The 15,113-nt window shown below is 38.8% G+C and overlaps 1 long non-coding RNA gene across 1 annotated transcript; it reads left to right on the forward strand.

Moving 5' to 3' along the window:
• The first annotated feature begins 425 nt into the window (after window positions 1-425).
• LOC148222699 (uncharacterized) lies at window positions 426-15,113 on the forward strand. Its single transcript, XR_015805622.1, has 3 exons — window positions 426-533; window positions 14,417-14,481; window positions 14,940-15,113. It is a non-coding gene; the product is annotated as an uncharacterized LOC148222699 (long non-coding RNA).

A 15,113-nucleotide genomic window follows, 5' to 3' on the forward strand; every position in this document is an offset into this window, starting at 1 on the left:
TGTAGATATCTTTGCATAGCAAGGTTCAGACACTGCCTGTTTAGGTGAGGAATACAGCACCATGTTATTGCCAGACATTGATAAATCTTGCCTCCATGTCTGCTTAAAAACTGTACTGGGAAAGCCATTAAAATAAGGAAAAGTGAATTAGGATTTTATGATGTTTGAGAAAGCTGCAAACCTGAGATAAAGAATTCACTTCTTTTCTTTTTTTTTTTTTTTTTTTTTTTTTTGAATAGGCAGAACATGCATCTCAGGATAAGCCTGTGTTTGCTTCACTGAAATGTTGTTTTAAATGAATGTGGATGGGAAATGGAAAACATCTCCATTTCTAATCATGCTGCTGTCTCACTAAGGATAGACAGCATCCTGATTCTAACTAAGAAATTATTCTTTTTCTGTTGCAGGAACCTCAGGCTGGCTGGGTGAAATGTTCCTTATAAGAGTACTTCGGTGCTAATGACAGTAACAATAAGGAAACCAGCAATTCAGTGCTGGATGATGCTGCTGAGGAAACATTGACATGAGGGCAGGTAATTAGTGCTGCTGCTTCTATTAAAATTAGAGAGAGGAAAAAAATCAAAATTGAGTCAGTGGAGCAAAGGGGTTATTAAATAAAAAAAAAATCTTATTTACACTCTGAATCCAGCTGAACTAAATAAACTAATCAATACAATGGGCAAATTCTACTAACAGTAGAAAAAAACTGAATTAATAATTAAAGTATAACGAAGTAGAGTAAATATTTGGAGGACAGGGATAAACCTGACAGAGCCTGAATTGGTCAGTGTGCTGGAGTTATTGCTTTTCAGCTTTCCTCCAGCTCTCTAATCAAAGACATAATTCTGCATATTATCCCTTCCAGTGGTTTCACTCTTGCCAAAATGAGATGGTGCATATATGTGGGGAGGAAGAAGAAAAAAATGCATCTATTTGAACCACCAAATTGAATCTGACTCAGCCAAAGCTGGAAGAAAGCTTCAGGACAGGCTTTTGCAGGTCTTTGATTAATAATTCTACTAGAAAATGCGCCTCTGTGGCCCGAGTTTCTTTTTGATGTAGCATCAATGACACTCAGCAACTTAGAGCAATTATGAGTTTGGCACAGACTCTTCAATGAATACATGTGGAAGTAGCCAACTGGTAGTTCTTTTTCCAAATCCCAAGCAGACTTTCTAGCCACAGAATGGTGCTGCATTTTTTCCTAGCTTTACAAGCAATAGAATTTTTTTTTCCAGCTTTGAATGATGTTATTTGATTTAATGGAAAATTTGGAACCTCTTGTGGGTCAGGGATAGGCTATTTCTCTTTTGATATAGTTCCTAGAATAATGACTTCTAGATCTTGATTGGAGCCTTTCAAGGCTTCAAATAAATTGAACCATTTTTCTTGCTTATGCTTTTGCCCTTGTGTCTGGGGGTTTGGGAGAGGGATTGGGACTGGTTTGGGTGTAGTGACCTGCATTCTGGGCAAAAGAAAAATGAATGAGGATTAACAGGTTTGGTAAAAAACAGAGACTTTCCTACAGAATTATCTGTTGCACAAAAAAACCTCTATTTTGTTCCATATGCCTTTTCTTTTTTTTTTTTTTTTCCTTGCCGCAGTCAAATAAAATGCAGGGTTTCGTTTTGTGTCAATATGAAAATTAATTAGCATAAATTGTAAACCCGCTGTCTTTCTGAGAGCGCTGTTTCCTTGTTATTTCCTTTTAAATGGAATCCTAAAGGGGGAAAAATCAGATACCATGTTATAAATATTGCATTATATTTAACTGATTTATATTTATAAAGCTAATTCCACTTCTTAATGCAATTCAAACAGGGAAAATTTTTCTCTGTGAAGGCTGGTTTACAAGTTGGATCAAGCATGCTGATGCAGTCAAAATGAACTGGCAGTTCTGGCCTGATTGTCTCATTTTTTACATGGCCTCTTCCCATTTTCTCATGTTATTTTCCTCAGTTTAGTAATATACTCAAGTGACTATCTTTGCAAAGAAAATAACTTTGTGCAAAACACACATCTGAGGTGACAGCAGCTTCTGACCTTCATGCATATTATATTGGAGCACTGGTCAGCTCAGAGCTCTGGCTCGTTGGAAATTTAGGCTTTGACATTGTCCCTGTGTGGAGATCAGCAGGGGTTTGGAAATTGGAGAGCTTTTCACAGGGTGACATAATTGCTGCTCCTGCAGAGGTGCTGGGTGATGTCACAGCAGGCCAGCTGTATTTCCTGATGTTATAGATGTATATATATATACATGTATATATATATATCTGTATATATTTAATGTGTATATATGTATATCTGTGTATATATGAGTGCATCGAGTTACAGCAGGGATTAATGAGGCCCTCCAAGCACTCAGTTTTAGCATCCCTTTTATTCAAAAGGGGAGTTGGTTGTTAGTTTCCAGAGGTTAAAATATGAGAATCTTTAATTGAGGTCTGTGGTGTGCCCAGCTCTTGCTGAGTGTGAGTTACCAGTAACAGCATTAAAGATTTTGTGAGCCAGAGATTTGAAGCTCTCCCCAGGCAGGGGGGAGGTAGGAGCTGGTTGGACCAACCTCATCTTAACTGCCTCAGAGGCAGGACAGGAAATCGTAAATATGAAATATGAGCTCAGAATAATCTGTAATTGATTGCAATTTGCAGCAGAGCAAGGGAATACAGGTGAGGTCTGATATCTGGCATAGGACTTGTGACTCTGGGCTATTTTTTCCACAGGATGAGTTCAGATTGCAGTTCCAGGTACCCAGACAAGTCACTCAGATGATTAGTTCTGTAAATGTAGATTTTGCTGTGTGGTGAAGGAGATGGATTAGAGTGAGAACTCTGGAAATTTTCCTTACAAGACCAGCCTAAGGCTGAACATTGCTCTTCTTGTCTGGCACAGAGAAAGAATGGGCCTTTTTTGTCTCTGGAATCACACTTCCTACACTTAAAATTGTGAAATCATCCCCCTTGAAGGCTGCTGAGGGGACTAACATTTCTAGGGAACCGACATTGATTAGACAGAAAACTGCACAGTTGTGCAATGCATTGCTATCAAAGGAAAATGGATAAACCTAAATCTTCTAAAACAAAGACAGAGCAATCTTTTAAACAGTACCTGGGGTCTTGCTGGAGCCTCTTCCTTGCACCCATACTCACACAACTAAAAGAGGACAGGATTAGATTGGATTTTAGGAAGAAATTCTTCCCTGTGAGGGTGGTGATGCCCTGGCACAGGGTGGCTGCCCCATCCCTGGAAGTGTCCAGGGCCAGGTTGGACACTGGAGCAGCCTGGGACAGTGGAAGGTGTCCCTGCCATGGCAGGGGGTGGGATGAGATTGTTTTTCCACCCAACCCAAACCATTCTGTGCTCCTGTGACACCACTCTGCCCCATCTGCTGCTTTAGCCTGTGACAGAACTTCATCCTGTTCACCCATGGCAAGGCAGGACATGTAGAAACTGTGAATATGCAAAAAGCCTGCACGAGAATTAGTTGCCATTACTTTTGTCAAATTGTAATGGTTCTGAATGGGTGTAAATCAAATGTTTTCACTGTGCCAGGATGGGTTCTTGTGTGCTGGCTACAGAAGTGTGCCTGGATGTCTGTGTGCATGAACTTGATTCTGATGGAGCTGTTTAAGTGTGGTGGTGGTGGTGCAGTTCTCAGGCAGAGAATAAAGGAAAGTTGAGCACAGTTGTGCCTTAGATTAGGGCTGCTAAAGATGTCAGAAGGCAGACAGGGACCATCTGTTACAGAGCAGGTTCTGCTCCCCACAGGCACTAAAATAAAGTTTTCCTTTGGCTCACTGCTTTTAGGCTCCCTAGGGTTTCTGTTTAGGATTCCCCTTTTGCTCATCAGCTAAGGATGTCTTTGATCCTAGTCAGAGCAATCAAGTTTAAAACATTTTTGTTCCCACCCTTTAATTAGCCCCTCCCTTTTCAAAAATACGGTTGGATACCATATCATTTTCCTAGATCAGTTTTTTGAGCCACTTATTTTATTTAATAGTTCTGTGATATGGCCTATACAATATCTCATGTTGGATAATTTATTTCCTGTCTGGCATAGAAAGCCATTAGCCTTAACTATTTGTTCAGTAACATTTTTGTTCTATTTAATGGTGTCCAATTCATCTCTGGGATTAGCAGTGTGGATACCAACCAAGCTTCTGTGAGTTTTTCCCACAGGTCCAGTAGAAGTTCATATTTTATGTAAAATAAAAATTGTAAAATATAATATATTTTACAATTCTAATGCAGAGTTATTCATTGCCTATTCAAGAGCAGTCATTTATCACAGCCCTGACTACAGTAATTTCCCCATATCCCAGCCTAACTGCCCAAGGTTACAATGGTCACAAAACCATTATTCTGCTTCCTTGCTGTGACTTACAAGCAGTTGAATTGGCATCAGGGCAGAGACAGCAACAGATTGGCAAGGACATCTGACTGCCTCCAAGTCACCAGGATTGTGTGAGCTCCATGGGCTTTACGAGATGCACTCTGCACTAAAGCCTGGCAGTCAGTCTGTGCGGGCCATGACTGGGGTAAAACTCCCTTTTCCCACCCTTTTCCACGCTGGGTTGAACTGGGGATGTGTGCCAGGACCAGCCTGGTTTCTCCTGCTCGGGGGTGCTGACCTTTCCTCCCTGCTGCCAGATATTCAAATCCACACAGCAGATATGTGCCTCTGCCTCAGCCCTGAGATACTGCATCTCCCCTCATCTCTGTGTGCCAGAAACCCCTCCCTAACCCCACAGACCTGCCACCTCCCAGGGGAACCCCTCACCACTCCAGTGCCACCCTGCCTGTGACCTCTGCCTGCGTTTCCACTGCCTCAGCTTCCTTAGGGAGCTGAAGGTGTAAATATCTTTGTTGCCTTTTTTTTTTTATAGCTTTAATTTTCCTCCCCTCTCTTCTGTATTAAAATCGTTGATTTTATAACTGCCATAACTTCTATGAAGAGTTTTGGTTTCTAGAATGTGTGGATGTACAGTCTTTTAATAGAATTATTTTAAAAATTGGAAATTTTTCAAAGACCGAAAATTATTTTCTTCAACAAATAATTTCAAAATTCTGAGATATATCAGGTGCATGCAACAAAGGTACTCTGACATGGAAGTTCATGAACAAATAATTTTTAAGCAAGTGGTGATGTTTAAGAAGGGCATAAATTGTAAATATTTTAACCAAAGTAAACCTGAAATGAAATTTTCAGCATTTCTCGTAGTAAGGGATTGATATGTTGTGGAGGACAATAAAATGGTGCTGAAAATACTCAAAGAGCATTCTCAAGACACTAATTTATCTTATTTTAATTAATTTAGTAACAGCAGAGCCTCCCCAAGGGAGAAGAGCACTGTCACTACCACACTCTAGATATCATGACCTGGGTGACTGCCATAGCTGTCTAAGGAGTCATGTCAAAGGGTTACTGGCTTCTTTTTGTGTCAGCAGTCAGGTGCTTCCTGGCAGTATTTTGGTCTCAGCAGCTGCAGTGACAAATCTCATCCCTGCTGGATGCATCCACACTCTGGGGATGCTCTGCAAACATCTGTCAATTCCTGGCCATGGCAGACATTGAGAGTTTCTTCTGCCTCTTTCCCTAAAACCTGTAGTGTTGTATCAGCTGCTTGCAACAACACAGAGGCAGCTGGAGCAGGCTAAGTGGCAGGTTAACATTTAAATCTGTATAAATCTGTGTCCTCAGCAGCACTGGTGCAGAGGCTGTCTGCTCTCAGCTCCACTGCTGGCTTTGAGTAGGAACCAACTTCTGCTCAATCAGCTCCCTTAAGGATCTTAATATCCTACTGCTGACACCCCCCTAATAACAGCCTTAGAACCATCCTTAAGTGTAGGAGACTGACAGTTTTGAAATAGCAATAAATCAGCTTTTTCTGTCATCTGTTTATCTCAACTAGGCCAGTGTGAAGTTGCCAGAAGAGAAACCTGAAACCAGAATGTGACTCTGCAAGTAGCAAAATTACCCCTTCTTCCCTGTTCTGCTCCAGAAATGTGTGACCTGGATTAAGAGTGTCTAGATAGAGTTGTGAATGTAATTGATTTTCTAGTTTGGCTAGTGAATTGAGAAATGAAAAATGTTCAGCTTGGGTCAGTTGATTTGTTTGGTTTTTTGAGTTTTTTTTTCAACTGGCTGTCAGGTTTTTTCCTAGGTAAATTAAGGAATTCACCTAGGGGTTTCCAAGTAGAAAGCCACCCCAGTGCACTAATGTATAAGTTTTTGACTCATCTGCACACATAGAAAATCTCCATCTCAAATTTGAGATCATACTTTATTGCTGCTGCTTCTTTTCGCCTCTGATTAACTTCTTTCTTCGATACTCAAAAATGAAAATGTCCTGCAGCATTCTGTCTTTCCTGAATTAAAGTCAATAGCCACTTTTTCTGACATCAACGACCATGGTTTCAATCAGATTATTTTGTTCAGGTTGCCTCCTATGACCTCCCCAGCTTTTCCCCACTACTTATTGATCACTATTTAATTCTGGTTTTCTTCCCTGTCTCACTAAGAGATTTCAGTGAGTCAGACCTAATTCAGTGTTCCTACATAAAATATCACCTTGCTTGTGGTGTTTCTCGGGGTGCTTGGTCAGCTGACACACAATTTCGGTCCTAAACACATTTTCTTTCATTGCAAGGATTCTAATAGTTGTGAAACTGTCTTTAGAGATTGCTCTAGAAAACTGATATCTCTATATGAATCAAGGTCATATTGAAATTCACAAATATTCTGTCTTTAAGACAGAGATTAAAATTAAGCAGCTGTCTAAAATGAAGCTCTTGCATGTGTCTTTCTGGTTCTCTGGGAAGTATATTTAGTACTTGGGATAGTCAGTGTCTAGCATGGTGAAAAATTATTTGAGTTGCATAAATCCTTTTACAAAGCTGAGAAGAAAGATGCTGAGAAGGACTTCTCTGAATCATCTGTAAAACAGAAAATTATGTAATTTTTGCATGGCAGTATGAGAACCTTACACATCAACTAATAATGAGTAACTAAATCAGAAGTCCCTTGTCCTTAATAAGTGTTTCTTTTTGTCCTAATGCATTATTCAACTAGATTAATGCCAATCTCTCAGCTTAATAACTTGCCAGACAGTAGGTTAATATACTGCTTTTGTTGGTGAGCCATACTATTACTGGCTAATTTTTAAAATAGCAGTTTGTCAGGCTGATCAAACAGGGCTAATTTTGGACACTTACATTTTCATCTTCAGTGGTTTCTATTCCGTGATTGTAAAATTAGTGTCCAAGCAAGGGAGAGCTTCCTGTAGATGGCAATGTTACACTGGGATAAAAACGAGTGGAAATCCTACATCTCAATAGCTTCACTCTATTAATCAGTGAGGAAAGGCATTAATGGCAATTCAAGATACAGCTGCTGAAACTGCTGCAGAGGTAAATATCTATAAACACATCATTAGCAGTAAAAGGACTGGATCATTGTTGTTTGCTCTTATTGGGACTTAGTGAGGAATTGTACTTGCTAGGGGCTTTTTACACCAATATTATATCTGGTTCAACAACAGCTAATTTGCCCAAATTCTTACCTGGTTAAAATAGATGACATCCATTTGATGGCCTCATCATCATCATCTAGGAGAGCTGATATTGTTCCAGTTAAAAGCCTGGAAATCTGTTGGACCAGCTCTGAATCTCTCCTGACAACAACAGTAAAATTTATGTCAGCTTTTGCTTGATTTCTGGGTACCTCTTAACCAATATACTTTTTCTAAATGTTTTGTTGAGTCATATTTTGCTTAACATATATTTTCATCAATCCCTTAGTATACAGGTTTCTTTCCCATTAAATGCTTAATGTCTCTACATAAATATCTGAATTTTCAGAGCTCCAGGTAGACTATTCAAAAATTGAAAGTTGCACATATCTTTAAGAAGTTTTGTTTTAAACCAGACCCGTTCCCCTCAATTTTTTAAAGATCCTGTGTGATTTGGGAAAGTATTTAGTCATTTGACATGAAAAAAAATTGAGTTGGGAATCCAGTCCATGTGCTATGTGTGTTAAAAATCCAGTCACAGAGCCTGCATAGCAAGTATTCAAAGCATTATCCAGGACAGAGTGTTTATGAGCAATCATTATGCAGAAATATATGTGAACAAACCATCTGTTCTGCAACTTCAAATAATGAACAAAGTGGCCAAAGAAGTCAGCACAAAGAAATTCTGTAAACTAGGGATGGTCCTAAATTAATCAAGTAAATTATTCACTGTGAAATGCTCATCCAGCTCAACAAGCATAGAACTGAAAAGAGATTTCTTGAGGCCAGGTCTTAGCTTCATACCACAGACCACTACAGTTCTGTATCACCATGTTGTAACTTTATTTGCCATCCTCAGTAACACAGCTATGGGGAACTGGGTGTTTTATTTGGAGGCCTGACTAACTGCCTGCAAGTCGTAGCTGGATGTGGTTCTTTCATTTTTAATGTGTGTCAAATGACTGCTCATTTACAGATGATTGTGCACAGAAAATTATAATCATTCATTTTGACTCTGAACTAAAGTTTTTCTCTGAAAAGGTAGCCCACAGAAGATATACACTGTGGTGAAACGTGTACTTCAGCTGGGAATCTGTTTTGTCTGAAGTGACCTTTTGCAAGGATCCCATGGGTCTTCACTGCAATTTTGTTTGACCTTTTGTTAAAAACCAAGCTCTTCTACAACTGATATTTGGCAGAGTGATTACTTGAGCAGAGGTTCATTGGAAAAGACTTCCAAAGGCAGCAACAGGAGCAGGACAGTGTACAGCCAGCAGTGGGACACAAAGCTGCTCTACATTGTGACTCAACACACACGCTGAACATTAATTAGGTTTTTCCTTAACAAACCAAAATAATGTTTATGGTCAGGAAAGTGGATGGATTCGAGAATCTCACACTCCTGGTTGCCCCAGTCAGTTTGCAGTGAGAAACTCAAAAAGTCTACATGAAACTGGGGGTCACACTGTGTATGTGAAACACCTCAGGTTTAGTAAGGCTTGTTTTGGACACTTGTATTTTATACAACTTTTATTTTTTTAACCCTTCTAATGATAACAACACAAATACCTCTAAGACATCTGGCCAAACTTATACTTTTATGAATATAAATCACATACCTGGCACAACCACACTTTTGTTTTGGCACTGTGCAACCAACAAGGTTTTCTTAAATTTGCCAGGTCCTAGACCAATTCTCCTACAATGGTGTCAAGTTTTAATTTTTCTTATCTCCAATGTATCAATGAATTTGCATGAACAGCAACATGAAGAGAATCAGTTCCTTCCTTTGTTTTTGTCTGAATGCTTCCTTGTGTTCATGGAAATATGCTGGAGTATCACTGGAAATATGGAACAACTGTAAAGGGATATTTCTGCTCAGCATAATTCGAGTTTCTTTCTCATTCTTGACTGTATTCTGTAATTTCCTCACCTGTAGTGGACTGACTGGTTAATATGTGAAGCTCCCTACCAAACCCCATTTTTTTCTAAAACTGTTTCCCAGCTATGGTCTGGCTGTGGGCAGGAGCTGGAGGCAGAACCCACCATATGATGGGTGGAAGTTGACCACAACTAGTGGGAACAGGGGTTATTTTTTGGGAAAAGGTCTGGCTTGTTTTTATTTCAAGCTCAAGTAACCTTGAGGTTGTAGTTTGCTACATTCTGATAAAACAGTAAAAAAACAAGCTTTTTAAAAAATTACTATTCCATTCTGTCTATGTACTTAAACCTTGACATTTTTGATGGATGTCATAGCACTAGTGAGTTATTAAATTCATTTTTGACCTAATCAGCAAATGTGTGTCCTCCCTTCAGCATTAGAAGCTGGGTTAGAACTGAGCCCCCACCAGCACAGCAATGATGTCCAGAGCTGCCTCTCTGCACCAAGCAGTTTTTTGGACAATCTAATACCCTTAATGCCAGTGATGTACAAAGATATGAAGGAAATTAGTACCTAACTGGTTATAAGATTAGATATAATGTGTTTATAATATGTCTCAGGGCTAATTTAAATAAGAGAGAATATAATTTGTCATCAGTGAGTTTTAACTTGGGAAATTACTATGAAACCAGGTAAAGATGAGAAACCCATAACTAACAGCCTCTTGATCTTTGTCTGAAATTTGAAATAAGTCTTCTTATTTCTTTCTCGAATAATGTGATTAATTTATCTCTTGAAGCTGAGCCACTATTCAGGGAACAAGCTATGAATTTAGCTTTCTGTTTATGGATGGTCCTTTGAGATGAGATAATGCTTTCACACATCTTATCACTTGTTTTTTTGGAGTGCTGTTTTATTTTTTCCCCCATTTATTTTGCTCTTTTCCCGGTGAATGGCTTGTTGTGATTATTTGGTAGTCAATATTTAACATGCAAGTCTTGTGGGTTCATTGTGATAAGTCACACAATGCTGCAACTGTCTCTGTGTTGAATAAACATAGCACAGGAGAAGAGTCTGAGGCTGTCCCCAGCACTGTGAAAGTCTCAAGGAAAAACAGCAGCTTAGAAAAGAGAAAGGGACAGATAGAAAATGTTATAACTATTGGCTTCACCAGACAGGCCTTGCCTAAAGCATAATTCCTTGAAACCTTCCTACTGTAAGGTTGACTGGGAGGGTGCAGAGCTCATCTATCATATTCACTGACGTTTTCTGAGCAGGAATTGCTTTGGCAGTGAGATCCTCGTGGATGTACAGCAGTCAGGTTGAGACCTGGATCATTTCTGGCGTGAGCTTTTAGGAGCAGTGTGCCCACAGCCCTTTCCTGAAGCTGCAAGTGCACGTGTTTGGTGTGTCCAAGCACCCCTGAAGAAAAAGGGAAGCTGGGAATGGATGCTGTGTTGTGCTGGTCTCAGCTGTGTGATCTTGTCCATATACCCTTAGGAGTGACAAAGGAATGCATTCAGATTTTTATGAAGACACCTTTGACACTTCACACAATTGATAGAAGTCACATTCCTAAATGATCCTGGAAAATCATCCCTTTCCCCTGTGCATGAATACTGTTGCAATGGGCACTGTGCCAAGTGGGAGCCATTGGACTTTTTTATTCTTTGTGAAGCCAGGATGGCTTGAATGTTGTCATTGTTATCATCTTTTCAATGAGAACAATACTGCACCATAAAAATTAAACACAATATCATTCCTGGTTTGCTAGAAATGATTGAAGGATCCCTGTTCTGAAAGCATAAGCGTATTTCCTTCTCCATTCTCATCCTCCTCAGATTAAGAAATTGCTCTGAATCACTGGAGGTAGTTTCAACAATGGGCCAATTTGTAGATGTTGTGTTTGTAAAAACTCCCTGCCAAACCACAGAAACCATTTCAAAACACAGGGTGGCTTAAAAGTAGCAAACTGACATGATAAAATTAAAAAATACTCAGTTTTATTGTGTGTCCTTTGTGACTAGTTGAAAAATAACAAATCCCTGCTTGTAATCACAGGCAGTATATGAGAGTATTTAAAAAGGAGTGGATGTTGGCACCCAGGTTTAATTAGAGCTTTGTTTAAGAAAAACCTCTATCCTAATTGCAATGTCATTGTTGGATTGTGGGAAGACTTCCACTGTGCTAGAACAGGTACATCCACGAAGTCCAGGATACTTTTTCCCCCCCTTCAGGAGTGTTAAGTGTGTAATACAGGGAAAATAGGTGAGGAAATATCTTCAGTGAATCATCTACTCATTTCCAATCTTCCTGAATTACCATTTCTTTTCAAACACAGCAGCACCCTACAGGGACAGACTTCTTTACCCGAATACTAAATAGAACTAAGAAAAAAGATGTAATATTTTAAGACACACTGCCAGGCTACTCACAATGTGATGTGATTTTTGGCGCTGGAATAGAGGAATTATAATGATGAAAATTTTTAATTTGGTCAATATACAATAAATATTGGTAAACATTTTTTTTTTTTAATGGGGCAAGATGGGATTTGTCTAAGCCAGCTCTCTGGGTTTACATGATATGTAAAAGTACAGCGACAAATGTGATAATAATAATAATGTAGAAAACGACACTTTTATTGTGTGACTACAATTGACTGAATACTCATTATATCAAACACATTCATCTGACCTGATGTTAAGCATTAGCATTGTGTAAGAGAAGTATGTTTTTTCTTAAAAGAAAACATGTTTTCCTGTAGTACCATAAAAAACCCTATTCCATAAACTTTTAAGTGCTAGTGATCTTTGTATGTCTCACTGCTCTGTGGTTTGGATGCGTCTTCTCCCTTTTTTATTCAGATTATAATGTCTCTAGGGGCTTATTTTTGTCTTCTGTGTGTAAACAAAACCCAAACAGTCCCCTCCTTCATTTATCACAATACAGAAATAGAAATAAAAATGGTGCTCTTCTTTAGAGGATATATCAGATAAACAAAAATGTACCAGAATTTCTCTTCCTACTTGGTCTCATAGATTTAGGACACAAAGGCTGCCTTTTTACAGATTTGAGCCTGGGCCTGAGACATTAGGGCATAGGTAGCTCTATATTATATGTGCATGTGTGTATCTACAAATGTGTATTTATAGATATGTACATAAATATATATAATTTTAGAATTGACAAGGGAATGACAACATCAGGAATGTCCCCTCAACAGTGCATGGGATTAACACTTCTTGGGTGACCTTGGCTTAATTCATGGTTTGTCTTTTGAATGCCTGATTTCACAGCTTTGACTGACTTCCTCTGTCCCAAACTTAGCTGCCTGTTTATTAAAGAATATGCCTAGTTTCATTTTTAGATGTAGATTTTTGTCTTTTCAATGGGATGAGGGTAGAGGATTCAAAGGTAGTTAACATTGATTATGGTCTCTAAAGGACATGCGTGTATGTGTCAGATTTATCTTAGCAAATTTTGTTAAATCATATATTTTAGGGCTGAATCTCATCTCTTGGCTTTCTTCTTTACTTTTGAACATACTGAGTTTCTTTTGAAGATTTGACTTTTTGATCAAGTTTTTAGTTCTGCGTAAGTTCTTAATTTTACCTAAACCTTTCAAAAGCAATTTCTGTCCAAATCCACACTTTCGTTGACAACTAATTGAATTTTCAGGAGAAGATTACAGTCATTTGAAACCTACAGATCTGAAGGGCCACAGATGGTTCTACTTCTGTAGAACGTGTGGTAGGCTTGATGTGAAACATTTGATGGTTTTGCTGCTTCTCTGATCTGCATTTCTGCCTGCTAGTATGCCACTAGGCCTTTTAAGTTAAAAAATGCTAATTAATTGTTTGTATGGACACGTGAATTTCAGTAATACTCCTGGATTTGTTTTACTAACTGCAGTATGGACTAGAGAACCTGAGGAGCACCAACCCATTCAGTCACTTGGGGCATATGTACAAGGAGATTTGGGCAACTCCGGGATAGTTTCTGTGGATCTGAGCCTTCATAGACAAAAACAGTGTATGCTTTTAGAAGGGTATTCAAACAATTAGAATAGCCCTATATTAAAGGTGAATTTTGTCTTAAATAATAAGACAAAATATTAATGTTTAATATTCTCCCAGTAATCCAGGAGAAGCTGTGATTGTGGGCAGAGCCTGCTTTGTGTGAGGCTGCTGAGGATTCAGAATCACTTCTCACATGCTCCAGCCTTTTTCATTCTGAACAAGTTGTGTGAATATTTAATATGCTGTAGACTCAAGGTCGTAAATGGTTTGCAACAAATTATTCATGCAACAAACTCTTCTGCTTCCTGAATCTCTGTGAAGGTGTGGCCACTTACTCATGTAGAAATCCACTGAATCTTTTACACTTTTTTTTTTTGGTTGTTGTTAATATTGGTAGCACAGTGTATATCACAGGGCAAGGTGGGCCAGTTATCACTGTGTTGCTAAAACTCCCTAAATTCTCTTCCTGAATTTGACACAGTGACAGTATCATTAACAACAGTCAACTTGATATCAGCAGTTTACTGAAAGCAGTTTTTGTGGTTTGCTTGTCATGTGAGAATAATTTGAATAATATGAATTTGAATGAATTTGAATCACTTGGCATTCTTAATAATAATATTGCAATACATTTTTGTAACGGCTGTTGCTAGAATATGTGCATTGGCAACTCTCACTGGTACCTGCTCTATTCTCATCTCCCTGAAATAAAGTGTTTTATTTATTTGCAACACCTGGAGAGCTGTGAGAAGGATATTGTAAAAGTCCATCTGGACAAGTGAGCCCTGGTAACATAAATTATAGTGCTCAAAGGCCATATGCACAAAGTAAAAGTGGAGGAGCTTTTGGGTATCTGGTCATATATTTTCTAAAGTTGCCTGCCTTGAAACAATAATGTTGCCAGGTTGGTTATAAATGATATGTGGTTCAGAAATTTAGTTCTGGAATATTTTTGTTGTTGTTTCACTCAAATGTTTTTTTTTTTTTTTTTTTTCCTACAGATGCTTGGAGTCTGCTGTTAACAAAAGATAAGCACAGACTCTTAAATTTTGGTTGATGACTTTAGGTAGGTGGAAATTTACCTGCACCATAAACATTGAGATAACATCAGCCTCTTGATCCTCCTGTTGTGAGGTCAGGTGTGCTGAGTGGCAGCTGCCTTCCATGGGTTCTGGTGCTGGCAGTGAATTCCTCTGCCCCTCTTCCTTGGCTTCTCATTCCTCAAGGTCTTCTCATTTTCTGCTTTTTTGCCATCAGAAACAACTGTGGTGTTTGCTCCTCGACTCAATGATAACACTTTTTTTTTTCCCTGACAATTCTGGTTTGTGTTCAAATTAGCTAGTTGGGTTTTATCCCCTCAGTCCACATGGTTCCATCAAACCATTTTTTTATTACATTTTTGCCTGGATTTTAGGATTTTTGCTGAGATTTGAGGATGCTCTCTGGGTAATACTGGCAAATCTTTCTTATGAAGTGTTTGTTTTTTTCAATCCATTTCTACTCCTGTCTTTTCCTGTTTTCCAGCTGGCAAACTTTCTAAATCCTGGGTGAATACTGAAGGCAGGCAGGACCATCGTGTGTACGTGATTTTTCAAACATGGAACAATCTCAGAAATTACAATGTCAAGCTCTCCACTCCTGTGTAGAAAGCTGCACTTCCATAAAGGTCTGTGAGGAGAAATCAGTAAAAGAAATGGA

This window comes from Sturnus vulgaris, chromosome 10 (assembly GCF_052056855.1).
Source record: "Sturnus vulgaris isolate bStuVul1 chromosome 10, bStuVul1.hap1, whole genome shotgun sequence".
NCBI lineage: Eukaryota > Metazoa > Chordata > Aves > Passeriformes > Sturnidae > Sturnus > Sturnus vulgaris.